Source organism: Cavia porcellus, unplaced genomic scaffold (assembly GCF_034190915.1).
Source record: "Cavia porcellus strain 051 isolate PalLab524CR breed Dunkin Hartley unplaced genomic scaffold, mCavPor4.1 scaffold_7, whole genome shotgun sequence".
Classification (NCBI taxonomy): Eukaryota; Metazoa; Chordata; class Mammalia; order Rodentia; family Caviidae; genus Cavia; species Cavia porcellus.
In genome coordinates this window covers 80018694-80033587 of record NW_026947490.1, presented here as the reverse complement: position 1 = coordinate 80033587, position 14894 = coordinate 80018694, and the positions used below count along the sequence as shown (strand labels likewise).

General features: G+C 45.1%; 1 protein-coding gene across 2 annotated transcripts in view; it reads left to right on the top strand.

Annotated features, from left to right (window-relative positions):
• The window catches only part of LOC111755825 (uncharacterized), a 166240-nt gene that overhangs the window by 133529 nt on the left and 17817 nt on the right, over positions 1-14894 (top strand). The gene's annotated exons all lie outside the window — the stretch shown is intronic.

Sequence of the window (14894 nt, the reverse complement as noted above, 5' to 3'; positions counted from 1 at the left end):
TGCAAGTTTAGAACAAAACTAGGTACTTATTCGTTTATTTATTTAGTTAGTTTTGTCTTTGTTTTTGAGACAGGGTCTCACTATGTAGTTCAGGCTGGCTTTGTACTCACTTTGTACTCACTATGAATTCCAGGTGGGCCTCAGACTCACAGTGCTCCTCCTGCCTCAGCCTCCTGAGTGCTGGGGTTACGGGTGTGCAGCACCATGCCTGGCAGAACAAGGCATGTAGAGGGTAACTCTTTCCTTGTACTCTCAGCATCCAAAGGGGAAGACGGACGAGAAGCAAATGAAAGTCCCTTCCTTCCCCTTGTGTGAGGCTGTCTTATAAATTCCTGAGGACAGAGATTTATTGGCAGACACAGAAAACCAAACTCATGAAAATAAAATCAGAATGGATACATTCCCCAATCCCTCAGCTTGCCTCAAGCAGCATGGGGTGGTGGAAGAAAGAACTCTGGGTGTCAAGTCAAAGGACCTGGCTTTTCACCCCAGCGTCACTGGAGGCATGTGGACAATTCTCAGTCTTCCCAGCTCCATTTATGTAGAGCTTCCTGGGTGCGCACTGCGGCTGAGTGAGGACCGGAAGTTAATCTTACACACGTTACTAATGCCAGCATTAGCACTGATTGAGTTGATAGTGTTGGATAATCCCACATGCTCTATACTTAGTGAACTGACTCAGAGTTACCTTCTGATATGAGAGTTGCTACTTTTATACCCATTTTGCATCTGGGAAAAGAAGAGTTAACATTTCACCTCCATGTCCCCCCAAGGAAGGAGTGGACCTACATTGAAGTTTTCTTGGAGTAGCCTTTCTCGATATTTTGCTTTTTGTTGAGGAATAGCTTATAGTGTAGTCATGTGACCTGTCCTACAGGTACAACTGGCTTTTACTGACATAGAGACCTCTGTAACCACAAACCTGATCAGGATTTAGAACATTTCACTCACTCCTGAAGATTCCCCTATGCTTCTCTCCCGAAGTCACTAACCCCAACCCCAACATCACTGTTACTCAGCAGTATAATTTTGAGATTTTTATCCATACTATGACATGCATCAACAATTCGTTCTTTTTGTTGCTGTGTGATATTTATGTGACTTTATGTGAAATTTGTTGATCATTCTTTTGTCAATGAACATTTGGATTGTTTCCAGTTTGAGGCTATTATGGTGGAATAAATATTCCTACTAGAAACGACTGACCTTTTAGCTGCTCCTTACCCTGTGCCCAACACTGGGACTGTCATTGTTTTGCTCCTGGTCATTCAGTGTTGCTTCACTGTGACTTTAACTTGCATCACCTGCAGGAACAGTGTAGCTGAGCATCTTTTGCTATGCTGGAGGCCATCAAGATATCCTCTTCTATCGTGGACATTTTTGGTGTGTGTGGGAGTATCAGGAATTGAACTCAGGATTTTGCGCTTGCCAGGCAGATGCTGTGCCACTGAGCGATATCCCCAGCCCCTATCATGGACTTTTGAAGGCTTTCCCATTTTAAAATGAGTTATCTGTGTCTTATAAATTTGTAGTTTTTATTATGCTCTATATAAGACATGGATTACAAATATCTTCTCCAAGTCAGTGCCTTGCCTATTCATGTATTTAATGATGCTTTTGGTAAGTATGCATTCTTATTTTTAAAGGGCCTACTTTTTAGGTTTTACTTCTACAATTTTTTTAGAAGTCCAAGTTATTTGTATTATTTTACCTGGACAGTTGCACAGAATTTCATCTCTAAATCATAAAGATATGTTACGTTTACTTTACTGGTTTTTATTTTATTTTGTCTTTTTCATTTTTATCGGTACCGGGGATCGAACTCACAACTGCCTGCTTGCAAGGCAGGTGCTTATGCCGCTGAGCTAAATCCCCAGCCCCTGCTTTACTGTTTTACTTTTCACACTTAGGAATTCTACCCACCCTAGAGTTGACTTTAGTATATGCTAGAAGGTAAGCATGCAGGTTCATTATTTTTCACATAGATATGCAAAAGATTTGACTCCATAAACAAAAAGTTCAGTCTTTTCCTTATTGGATTGCCAGGATTTTTTTTTTTTTTTTTGCTGCAAATCACATGACCATGTGCCAGTCTATTTCTGGAGTCTCTGTCCTGTTTGCAAGTCTCTGTGTTTGTCCCTGTCCCCATAGCTCTCTGTCACACAGTTTCACAGCAAATCTTCAAGTCTGGTGTTAAGAGTCCTCCGACTTTGTTATCCTTCACACTGGTTTGCTATTCCAAGTGCTTTGCATTTCTTTATAAATTCAACAATCTTGCCAATTTCCCCACTTCTGCTGGGAATCTGCCATGCCTATAGGTCCACTGGAGAGAAATGATACTTTAAGAATGTTAAGTTAACTAATACACGAAGATGGAATATCTCTTTCTGATTACGTCACACACATGAATGCTCATAACAACATTATTCACAATAGTCAAAAGGTGGAAACAAATGTCCATCAGCTGATGAATGGACAGATAAAATGTATCCTGCTATAATAGAATATTACTCAGCAATAGAAAAATAAGTACAATACATACCACAATATGAATGAACTGCAAAAATATACAAAGTGAAAAAAGTCAGTTATGAATGACCACATATTATATGATTCCATTTAAATAAAATACCCATAATAAGTAAATCTATTGAGAAAGTAGGTAAGTGTATCCCTGGGGCCAGGATACAGGGAAGGGATTGGGAAAGAAACAGTTACAAGGGGTGTGTGTGTGTGTGTGTGTGTGTGTGTGTGTGTGTGTGTGTGTATGTTTTCAGGATAATGAAATGCTTTTAAATCAACTTTGGTGATGATAACATAACTGGAAGAATATTTTAAAAAGTCATTAAGCTATATAAATTAAATCAGAAAGTTGTATCTCAACAATGCTTTGCCAATTTTAAAAGTCATTATGTCTATTTTTATAGTCTGTACCATGTTTTCTCAAAAGTGATATGCTAAAGCTCTAGCCTCTAGTATCTCAAAATATGACTGTATTTGAAAATAGGGTTTTTAAAGAGGTCACTGAGGCCAGATGTGGGTCATTCCTAGTGCTTGGGAGGTTGAGGCAGGAGGGTTACTACAAGTTCGAGGTCAACCTGGGCTACATAGTGAGCTTAAGTCCAGCCTGGACAACACGGTGAGAAACTGTCTCAATCTCCGCTCCCCAACTCCCCCCAAACCCAAAACAAAACAAAGCAAAAAGAACCCATTAAATGAACCTTTGGAGTGAGCCTCAATCTATCACGACTAGTGTCGGTGTGAGAAGAGGAGGTCAGGACACAGAGATGCACTACTGGGAGTGTGTATGCTCAGAGCAGAGACTCTGGGGACACAACCAGAAGGTGACCATCTTCAAGCCAAGGACGGAGCTTCAGGGGACAGCAGCCCCACTGACAACTTGATCTCGGACTTCCAGACCCCAGAATTGTGAGAAATAAGTTTCTCCTGTCCAATGTGGCCATCCCAGCAAATTAAGATGTCCATGCGAATGCTTGTGTTCTATGGTCAGATTCAGTTTAAAATCTGTCTGTGTAAATGCTTCTTAGACTGGGCTGTGATTTCAGCACCAGACGAGCCGTGTTTTCTGAAAATATTTTGATAGTAAGCAACACTCTGACATTTGTGAATTTTTCCTTACAAAAGTAAGATTCTCTAAATTCAGGGGGGAAAGATAGTTTCTGAGAAATAAAGTTCTGAAATACTCGGTATTGTCAAAAATTTTCAACATGAAAAATTCTCAGGCTGAATCTCATGCAGTAATTATTATCAAGATCCTTGATTATGTTCAATTAAAAACATTTATATGTGCATTGATGTTTTCTACTCAAGTAAAAAGTTCAAAAATAATATTGAGATGAATAAAATTTTGGAAAATGCCACTAATTTGTTACACTTTTAAAAATTTAAATATTTTAAGGATTTATACCAGTTAACTGTATTTTTTCTTTGAAGAGCATAAAAAACCTGAGCAATACAGTGAATCTCTTTAAACCCCAAAAATGTGAACGAACATAAAGGAAGGTATGCAAATGGCACCTTAACAAGGGCGTGTGAGGGGACCATGACTTGATTCTCTAATGGGAGAAATATGCATTTCACAGGCAAACTGACGAACCACATTGCTGCAAAGCAGTTCTGAGATCTAATTAATGAATTCAGCATTCAATGTATGACTTACGACTGTTGGTCTCTTCTAAACAAAACGTTAAAATGGATTATGCAATGTTTCGATAGGATTTATACCTTTTTGTTTGGTGATCACCCTAAAGTCACATAGGCAGAGATGGAAACCACAGTCTTTTTGGTACCAAAGCCTTCACCCCTCACCACTGTGGCTGATGGACTAAGACTCCATCTTGACCCTTCTCGTCCCTTGCTGTGACTTAACAAGGCCTCTACCAAGGACAGGGATACTTAGCAGCCAACAGATGTGCCCCGCTGCCAGTCTGCCGACTCACAGTACGTTAGCTAGTGCAATGCAGCCAGCCATCTAAAAAGAGATGAAAGGGCTTGGCCTGGTGTGGATACCTCCGTAATAACACAAAACACTGACTTGTTCTCTAGGAAGCCACTGTCTATGGCCCAGGACACGGCATTCCAGAACAGACTTACACGTACTTGACCGGAATCCTTGAGCCAAGTCCTGGTCCAGGAAAGTCAGAACTCTGAGCCTGGAGAATAGTCAGGGGCAGCGGGGTTGGGGGTCCACCTGCAGATCCATGAAGAGAAGGGAAACTAAAACCCAAACCATGGAATTTTAAGCCACTGAGTTTTGAGGTAATTTCTGTAAGTAAAGTGTTAGTGTAGCAATAGGTAATTAAGATGACCATGTCTTGATTACTTGTCTCTCATTGCTGAGACAAAATACCCCACACTCAAAATGAAGGAAGGAAAGTCTATTGAGCTCACAGTTTGTGGAGGTTTCAGACCATAATCAGCAGGCTCCAATCAAAGTGGCATGGGACCAGGGTAACGCTTCAAGGAGGCAGAAGCAAAACAGCAAGAGCAAAAGGGGGGACGCAAGCCTCTTTTCTTCCCTTATATTGTACACAGCACCCCACTCCAGGGCAGTTCGACACTCACAATATCTCCCAGCCCGATTCTTGCACAGGATGAGACTGTTTACACAGTAAAGATCCTGGCTCCCTACTGAGTCAAGTGGCTTATTTAAACTTCTAAACTTCTCAAGTTGACGCAAATGTATCAACCCTAACAGACCACTATTCCATATTCCCAGAGTGTGGCTCTTGGATATCTGCGTCTGTATCATCTGAACTCTTGCTAAAAAAATGAAAATTCCAGGAAAATGCTTACTTCCAAACACTGTTTGATGGGACAACTCAATAGTAGATTTTAAAACTAAGACTATATCAAAATTAATATTGATCCAAGCCCTGTGAAGCATGCCTGTAGTCCCAGCATTCAGAAGGCCAAAATAGGAGGCTTGCGGTGAGTTCAAGGCCAACCTGAACTACACAACCCATGATCTAAGACGCCAAGCCCAGTCCCTAGTGCAGAGGGAGCATGGGACAATCAGGCACAGGGAGTCACCAGACTGCGGTGTACGCAGCTGGAAGAGCATCCCCAGGGCTGAACCAGGTGCAGGGACCAGCTGCCAGGACATCTGCCCTCAAGATTCTCATCGAGAAACTCTTACGTATTCGCAAAATGCAGCTCGTGTTTTGGGTACTGTGTGCTTTCTGTTCTTGACCCGGAGCTACCGGGTCTTGATCCCAAGTGGACATGTGTCCTTCTGTGATCCACACATGCCTTATCCTGCTAGGAGGCCTTGAGCAGAGTCTCAGGCTTCTGCAGCCTTCCTGGTCAACATGGAAGTCTTCTCCTGAAGCAGGCTTCCAGATGGCAGCAAAAGGCCTACACACTTTAATTTGAGACAAGAGCAATCCTAACACTTACGTAAAGAGGCGACAATATTTGTACCAGACTAAAAGTACCAGAAAGTTTTTTATTATAGCAACAAACCCAGTGTTATGGTTCCAATCAGTTCAGGAAATAAAAAGTCTACAATTTATTTGGATCTCTAAGACTTAGAACTCCTGGCCAAAAAAGTGCCCTTTGATCCTCATCCTTTTAATCCGAAGCATTCTCTAACTGTATTTCCATTTTAACAAAAAATGTCTTATACTGGCATTGTTATGGAATAAATTTGGATTGCATTTTAAGATTCCAACCTTCGTATTAAATTCAGAATAATATCTGAGTACCTAAAGGGTGCCAAGTTCCTACCCTCAGTGAGCTTTGAGGCAGAAAGAACAACTCAGGAACCTTTGCTGACATCCACAGCAGACGTGCAGCTGTGAGTGGTACAGAATGACTGGGAGCCGGGGACGGGCTACTCTGAGGAACTTCTCGGAGGCAGCCAGCCCTAGGTGTCTGCATTGGGTCCTGAAGCATGGATAAGCTTTAGGAAGAGGTGAGGGCAGGTGAATGTCAGAAAGCCTGGAGCAGAGCTGCTCATTCCTGAGCCGTAGTGGCTCACGCAGCAGAGCCAGCATTAGGGCAGGGATTGTGATGGAGATGATGGGACACACGAGCTGGCCAGACTTGAAGCCAGAAAGCCTTGAATGAACTGAAGATGTACTTCATGGCTCAATAGAATCTTGAAGACACGGTGTTCAGGTAACACAATCGACTTCCAGACGCGAAAGCATGGATGACCGCTGTCTCCATCCCTGTCTCTGGTGGCCTGTGGTCTCCAGTCACCATTTCCCTCTAGGCCATGTCCTCTGCTCCTCTGTGGGACTGATTCTGGCCCTGCCTCTGTGTAACCTGTAGGCCAAGCATCCATCCCCAGTCTCTTGACGCTTCGTTCCAGCTCAAAGGAGACGATTTGATGGTGCCCAGTGGATTGGTTCCCACAGTCTGACCTCTACCCCTCATATGTCAGCGGTGCTGGTAGGAGGGCAGGGAGGGGGTCCTGTGGGAAGAACAACCCTTCGGTGGAGGTGGTAAGCCACTGGAGGACTTTAAGAAAGAGGCATTGGCGAGGCAGTCCCATCCCAGCAGTGGGGATAAGCAGAGCCGTCACTTCTGAGAAAGAGAATGATGTAATCAGACATAACTGGAACATGACTCTCCACCATGAGGCCGAGGATGGAGGGAAAGTTGTAACACATTTCAGACTCCTGCCCCACACCAAGCACTATGCTGTACACACACGGCTTGAGGTTTCACCGAAACCCATTTTATATGTGAGAATGGCGAAGCTCGGCACCTCGGAGGGGTGAAGTCACTTGGCCCAAAGCCACATCGCTAGTGAGTGGCAGAACTGTGATCTGAACCTAAACTCTGGCAGGACTTGAAGTCCTCACTTGCACGCCCATGCAGCAGGAAGTCATCGGGGTCCCCTCCCACAGGCAGGGGCAGCTGCCGCATGTGCCAGCCTCCACGCACCTGCCCTCCCCTGCTTACACTCTCTTTCTTCTCCGGAGTCTTTTATCTGTGTGAATGGGCCCACCCTCCACCCGGGCACTCAGGCCCAAATCTCAGCTTCCTGACAAGTAGCACTGGGCTAATAGTTGAGGCCGCTGTGATGGGCCGGGAGAGCTCTCGCATCAAAGGCTAGCAGAGCTTGGTGCAGCGTTCAAGGTAGGAACAGCAGCCGAGGAGATGCGCTGACTCTGGACTCAGAGTCTAGTTTGCCTAAAACAGGACACGGCGAACTTTCTCTTGACTGGGGCCACGTGGTGAGTGTCATCAGTGCTGAGGTCAGACGGTCTCTACTGCAGAGACTCAGGGTACCCAGTGTGGGCAAAACCAGCCATCGACAAGAAAACTGAACCGGTGCAGTGTGACCTGCAGTGTGAACTTTAGTCACAAAAATAAGCTGGAGCCGCTGGGGCCCAGAGGTGTCTTTACTAGGATCATCATCTCAAAAGGAAAAAGAAAAAAGAAAAGATTTTCCTCCAGGTATAGTACATTGCTAGGCACATAGAGGAGATATCTGTTAAAAAGAATAATTAAGGGGCTGGGGATTTAGCTCAGCGGCAAAAAGCAGGCAGTCGTGAGTTCGATCCCTGGTACCGATAAAAATGAAAAAGACAAAAAAAAAAAAAAAGAATAATTAAATGAAAGTGGAGAAGTAAACAAACACTAAGGAAAGGTGGAAAAGGAACAGAGCCTTTTTTGTTTTTTTTTTGTCTTTTTCATTTTTATCAGTTCCGGGGATTGAACTCATGACCGCCTGCTTGCAAGGCAGGTGCTTATGCCGCTGAGCTAAATCCCCAGCCCCTAGGAACAGAACTTTTGGATTCATCTGGGTATCAGCCACAGGGGTCATCACAGGAAGGAAGTCACTCTTGGGTATTTTAAAAATTTTTACTAATATAGTACATTCGTACTCCTAACCATGGCCCTCAGCATGGGAGTTGGTACAGGTATGTAACGTATCTTCAGTCTTTTACTTCCCTCGTCTCCCTTTCCCCGCCACCAGAGGAGTTCATACGAAGGATCAGGAACCTGTGAGAAGGGCGGGGAGAGAGTGAGTAGCCTGCATGAATCCCAGGAGTGGCAGAACCAGTCTTCCCGGAGAGCTGCCGCCTCAGCCACAGCACAGAGGTGAGGCTCAGGAAGCTGCCATGGCTCTGTTGGCCTGAAGAATATAGTACCTAAAAAGAAGAAAAGAAAGAAGAGAAGAGAAGAGAAAAAAAGAGAAAAGAAAAGGCAGGAAATGGTCGGGAGGGCATGGTGTGCACCTCTATGCCACCAGCGCGTTGCCTGCCTGCTGGAATGTGGAACCCAGCTGCCATCACCTCGCAGCTGACTTTTAATTGACACCCACGAAGCTGGAGGCTGGACATCAGTGGCTCTTGACCTCGTTTCCCAGCAGGAGATGGCCACAAGCGGCAGGAAACTGGCAGCCACCTCGATTTTGCCTTCCAAACTTTCTGCAAAAATGCTCACTGGGGAGCCTACCCCACGGCACAAAGGGGATGCGGGAGGTGTAGTTTTTAGCTTCCACGATGCTGCCTGCCGTGGAGGGAGGTAGCCTAGACAGATGTGGGGACGGAGGCACAGCGCATTTGGTGTAGGCCACATGTTCTGGTGAGTGGTTACTGCAACACAAATGATCCCAAAGCTTTGCGGCTTTAAACCACAATCATTTATGCTGTGCAGAAGTTTGAAATCTGGGCAGGACTGGTGGGGCAGCTTGACTCTGTTTCAGGATGAGTCAGCTGGGGTTCTTGAGATTGGCTCTGCTGTGTGAGTGAAGAGTGGCTGGGGAGCCTCCCCGACTCTCCAGCTGGGTGTGGGGTGGCAGCTCTGCCTGCTAAGTGTTGGAGTGTTTTGTTATACAGCAGGAGATTACCAGGGTGCACATTCATGCTGAATGGACATCAGGGAGCAGAATAGATGGGACAAACGAGAACTGAGGCACCAAAGCCAGAGACAGGTCACAGGTGACCCCAGCACAAACAAAGGCCACGTTCCCCTGCACCCCAACATTCAGACTTCTCAGCTTTCTGGGATGCTTCCTGGAAGCCCGCTCAGGGTAGTTTTGGTTGTTGGTCTGCTTAGCTGGCTGGTCGAAGCTCAACGCTTAAACTATGTGATGGAAAGTCTTTTTTTTTTTTTTTCCGTATTAGAGATTGAACATTTAAAATCTTCTTGGTGAGCTCCATCCCCAGACCTTTCCATTTTTTAAATTTTGAGGCAGGTTTCATGCTGAGGTTACCCTGGCTGGGCTTGAATGTGCAGTCCTCCTGCCTCAGCCTGCAGAACACAGGATTATAGCTGTGCAGTACCACGCCTGTCTTTCAGCCTCATACGTACTGCTGTCTGGCTTCTCTGTCTTTTCCAGAAATGATCCCTAAGTCACTTCCACTAATGACTGAAAGATTTAGTGTTTGAAATGGCAAACTGTTATGAAAAGGTAAGTGGTTTTTCCTGCAGGATTCCAGGAGAGCGCAGGTGATTTCAGACTACCGGCTTGGCCCATGTAGTCGTGCTAGTGACACAGCACACATTTCTAGGGGCACCATTCACATTCCCGTCATTACGCTTTTGCATGTTTATTACAGCAATTTTCTGGCAGATGGGAGCAAAGTGTCTTGAGATGGGGTGGATTTTTCTACATGCATAAAGGTGATTTATAGCAAGTAGCAGGAGGCATAGGGACAGAACTAATTCTGATAAATCCTTGGCCAGTGGTGGGCATTGCAGGGACAGATGGGAGAAATGGAGAGGACCAGCAGAACAGCACCTAAGAGGTAAATTTTGGGCTTTGGGGTTTAAAGTTCAGCCTTATAAGGTCAGCAGAGTTGTCAACAGGATGGATCTGACAAAGGAGGCCTCTGAGAAGGGGAAAATCTCGAAAGGTAGGAACCCAGGGGCTGACTTTAATGAGCAAATGCAGTCTCCTTTGGGGAGAGATGGGGATGCAGGAACAAAGGAACATCCCAGAAAAAAAACGTATGATTCTAACGTGATGGGGGAGCAGGGGTGCAGGGGATGGAAGAGGAGGAAGAAAAGGGAGGCAAACATCAAGTGACAGGTGAGACCTGCTGGAGAGAAACGCCTGGTGTATCCACAAATTCGAGGCCACCTCTGACCACTCTGGTGGGGAAAAATCCTACATCAGTCACGAGCGAGTCTCATGATTCACAGCAATAGTGCAGCTTCCGACTGTCAAAATGCCTTTTTATTCTAGATGGATTACAGATTGCAAAAACCTTTATCGCTGGAACAATGTGCTCCATTTTGCATTTGATGTTGAAACAAATCCCAGCCAAGCTCAGCCTTTTGTTTTATCCGTGTATCTTCCAAGGTCTCCTTTGGCTGCATGTTTGTGCTTTTGTTCTTGATTTGCTGTTTTAAGTATAGCTCTGCTGCATTTCCATCTTCCCCCTACTACTCAAAACCTAGTATGTATTTGAGTGAGAGCAGAAAACACTGAACAGAATGAAACGTTGCTCTCCCCCTCAAACGTGGTGAGGTCATGGCTTAGTGACGGCAGTGACAATGACCAATGTTTTGCACTTTCACTTAGCAACCTTCAGGAATGTCTGAGCAAATATTTTCTGAAATTCATAGGTAAGAAGGGGGAGGGGAGCTGGTTCACAAAGGGGTGTGCTGATTACAGTTGATTCTTCTTCCCCTTCCTCATTATCGCCCAAATTACGCTTTGGTGAACAGTCTTGGAGCTCATATTTTAAATCAAACTAAAGTCTACTGAACTAGGAAAATTATGCATTTTACGTAAATGATGTGGGTAAATTATTATTCAGTTTTTAACAAGATTTCCCCCCATCACTTTCCTGTGCACAATGTAATACGGTTAATTTACCAGAAAGCATTGTTATTCATTCCCTAATTCTCCAGGCAACTGCTGTCATTCACTTACCATTTCCTCACTCTGGGAACTGAGGGACCTGCGGGCTCCACAGTGCAGTCTGGGTTCCTGAGCCATCCGGGGCACGTGGCCGCCTCCCTGCTATCTGCCCTGCTAACCACTTGGGTGGAAGGATTCATATACTGGATCCAGTTTACGAGTAGCTTAAATGAATCTTTTTGTAAACATTCCCCCACCCCCCAAAAAGATAAAGTCTCTTGTGGTATCTCCCCACAGAATTACATGTATGCTTTTCATTAAAACACTATCCCAACAATACTCATTTCATTGTCTCTTGCTTCCAATTAGCTACTCATCGATTATTACATAGCAGACACTTGATAATTAACCAAAGGAAAAATATCCAGAACAAAACAACCAGAGCGTCTTGCAACTGCTAGTATATACCTTCTTCATGAATTTGCATATTGCGTGACAGTTCGAGCAAAACAGCCTGCCTAGGAAGTGAAACAAAAGAAGGAGCTTATAAACAGGAGAGAAACTCCCACTAATTGTTATTAAAAGAGATAGTAAGAGTTACTCCTGGTCTCTTTCCCAGCAGTTCCTTTATTCTCATAGTCTATAAATATATTTCCAACTAAACTTCAGCTGGGACCACACACAACAACCTGCTTAGACTCCGCAGCCTCTGGAGGTGGTGGCACACCCTGTAATTCGAGCTCCTGGGAGGCTGAGGTGGAGGACTGTCAGGAGTTGGAGGCCAGTCTGGACTGCACAGTGGTTCAAGTTCAGCCTGAACTGCACTGCGAGACTCTGGCTTAAAAAGGAAAAAATCACAGTGTCTGTAGTTGAATGGTGTTTTCACCACCTCCTCCATTCGGTCCACTAATCAGAAGAAATGATTTTATTGGGGTTGGGAGGGAGAGAGAAGGGGAGGGGAGAAGAGAGATTTCTTGCATATTTTGGCTTTTCTTCATACTTTTATGCTTGAAGCCGAGGTAGCCCTAACTGGGGGCTGGGAATCAAAAGTGACATATTCAGGGCCAAGATGTATCAGATCCATCCCGTTAAGCAGCACCCCTGTGTTGAAGACTGAACGCAGTCCCTCCAGGAGGCCTCCCAGCACTGGCACATGGGGCAGGGGATGGTGCCTTTGCCAACTTCTGTCCACAGAGTGCACTACGGCTATATTAACGGGGCTCCATCCCACTGGGCTGTGAATGTTAACTGTCTATTTTTAAGTTTCTAGTGCTAAGCACAGAGTCCAGCCCATACCAGGTGTACAATAAAAGTCTAGGGAAGGACTGTCTTCGTCACTTTGCTGTTGCTGAGACACAATACCTGACACGAGCAACTTAGGGGAAGAGGGGCTATTCTGATTCCTGTTTCATAGTCAAGGGCTCTAAGGGGGCCACAGCATGGCACAGGGGCGTAGCAGAGGGGAGCTGCTCATAGCAGGGCAGATAGGGAGCAGAGCCGAAGGAAGGAGACTGGGGGAACGCACCCTTCCAGACCGTGCTCCCAGTGACCCATCTCTTCTGACTGGGCTACCTCCAAACAGCAAATCAGCTGTGCTGATCCTAGTCCATGCCCGTGAGTACAGGAGGCCTTGGGGGTCTTTTAGATGTAGACTGTACTAAGGAATGAATAGTTAGCTCTTACACGTATCCACAGCTCTCTCCATCTTTATTCCAGAAGGTTCCTCTCCTCCCGGCTCTGGTCTCGTCCTCCTTTCCAGTGTCTATATCTTTCCCGCCCCCTCACTGCATACTGGTGAAGCAGGCTGACTGGGCCAGACTGCCACTCCCAGGTGGCTCTGGGGGGTCTCCACCCCCTTCTTATCATCAAAAGCCCTCCTTCCCTGTCCCATCTTCTTTCCTGGGTGAAAAAGGAAATCAGATAAGAGAATTAGTCAAGGCCAACTTGACCTCTCCCACATGGGCAGAAAGGTTTTATGGATTCACGTTGAGATTCTCACATGGGCTACAGATGCTGACCTGGTCAGGCGAAAGTGTGTCAGGGCTATTCAAAGCCATAGGCTGAATATATCATGCAGTCAGATGGTCTGGGTGAGTAATTTTACAGGAGACAGAGATGGATACGTTAGGGAGTGGAATACCAAGTTTCCATACAATTACCAAGCCAAAATGAGGCACAAAGTCACTTTAAGACTGTGTATCATTTGGTGTTATTCAGTCCATCCCAGCCTCAGCTTCTGGGGTTTACCCACACTGGTGTTGGGATGAGTTCTGGGGAAAGTATCAATGGTGTTTATTTCCGGTTATAGATGGGGACTTTGTGTCACATCTCAAAGATGTGACCACACATTCAAAAGGTGCAGGACTAGTGCTGGGGGCAGCATGCAGTAATCTGTGGGCTTAGCAGGTTCTGAGGCGGACGTGTGTCACTGGAAGGCAGACCGTTCACCCACTGGATGGAGAGCATCCATCTAGCATGGATGCATCGTCCAACGTCTGCATAAACTCAGCACTGGCCTTGGCGCAGGGCAGAGAAAGCAGCAAGACAGCCAGTTTATGTTCGCAAGGAGACACTGTCTGGCAGGGAAAACACACTGCCAGGACAGCAGTATCGTTAAATATATCTGTGATGCCAAACACACAACGTTAAGAGCTGCAAGCAATCCAAAGGAGCATGGTATTCCAGCTAATGGAGGAGCAGCAGTTTGTCATTGATCACATGAGGATGATTCCCGACACACTGAAAAGTCACTTTTATTTCTAGACTCAGAATTATTATTATTTTTTTGATGCTGGGGGATTGAACCCAAGACCTCATGTACTCTGGCCATGCACCTCACCGCTGAGATACACCCCAACCCTCTCCCATGGAATTCTGAATATTTTGCAGGTTGGGAACGAATGAAATGTGATTTAGTTTATTAGGAGAACTTCCTTTGACATTTCAGAGACATTAAAGATGCTATTCTTTCATTACACTCTGCTGTAGTTTTAATCGAGAATTAAATAAATAATATAATTGATAATGCTTTTATATCCTACCACGTTGTTTTTGTAACTAAAATTTGCTTCCTTCAAAATCAAAGGTAGTCTTCCTCCTCTCCCTAGCTTCCTCTCAGCAGATATACTTGACTAAATGAATTTCAACATTATAATACACAGTGGAAAGAAAGCCAATAAAAAAGCATCGAAGTCCATTAAAATACCTTTCAGGAACAAACGAACAAACATCATGTTACTCAAATAAATGTGTTAGGATGCCTGCCCTGTCCAGCAAGGTTCTCTTGTCCTGAGTCCTGACAAATACATAGATGCCATCCCTTTGCAGTGGGCTTTAGTATAATTCTCCTCTGCGTGCTGGTGAAAACTTTCTTCTTTCAAGACTCCTGAAAGAATCATTCTAATTACTACGGTAGAAATTGTTAAGGCCCCACGGGGACCTGCAGATAAAATCTCACAGCCCCGGTGCTACTAGAAAAATCCTCTTATGCCAGGATGCAGCCACAGGAGCCCTCCTGCCTTTCTCAAGGTGGATACGCCCGTACCTTTTCTCCTGAAAATACCTACTTCTTGACACAAGGCAGAGCCAAATGTGTCACTTG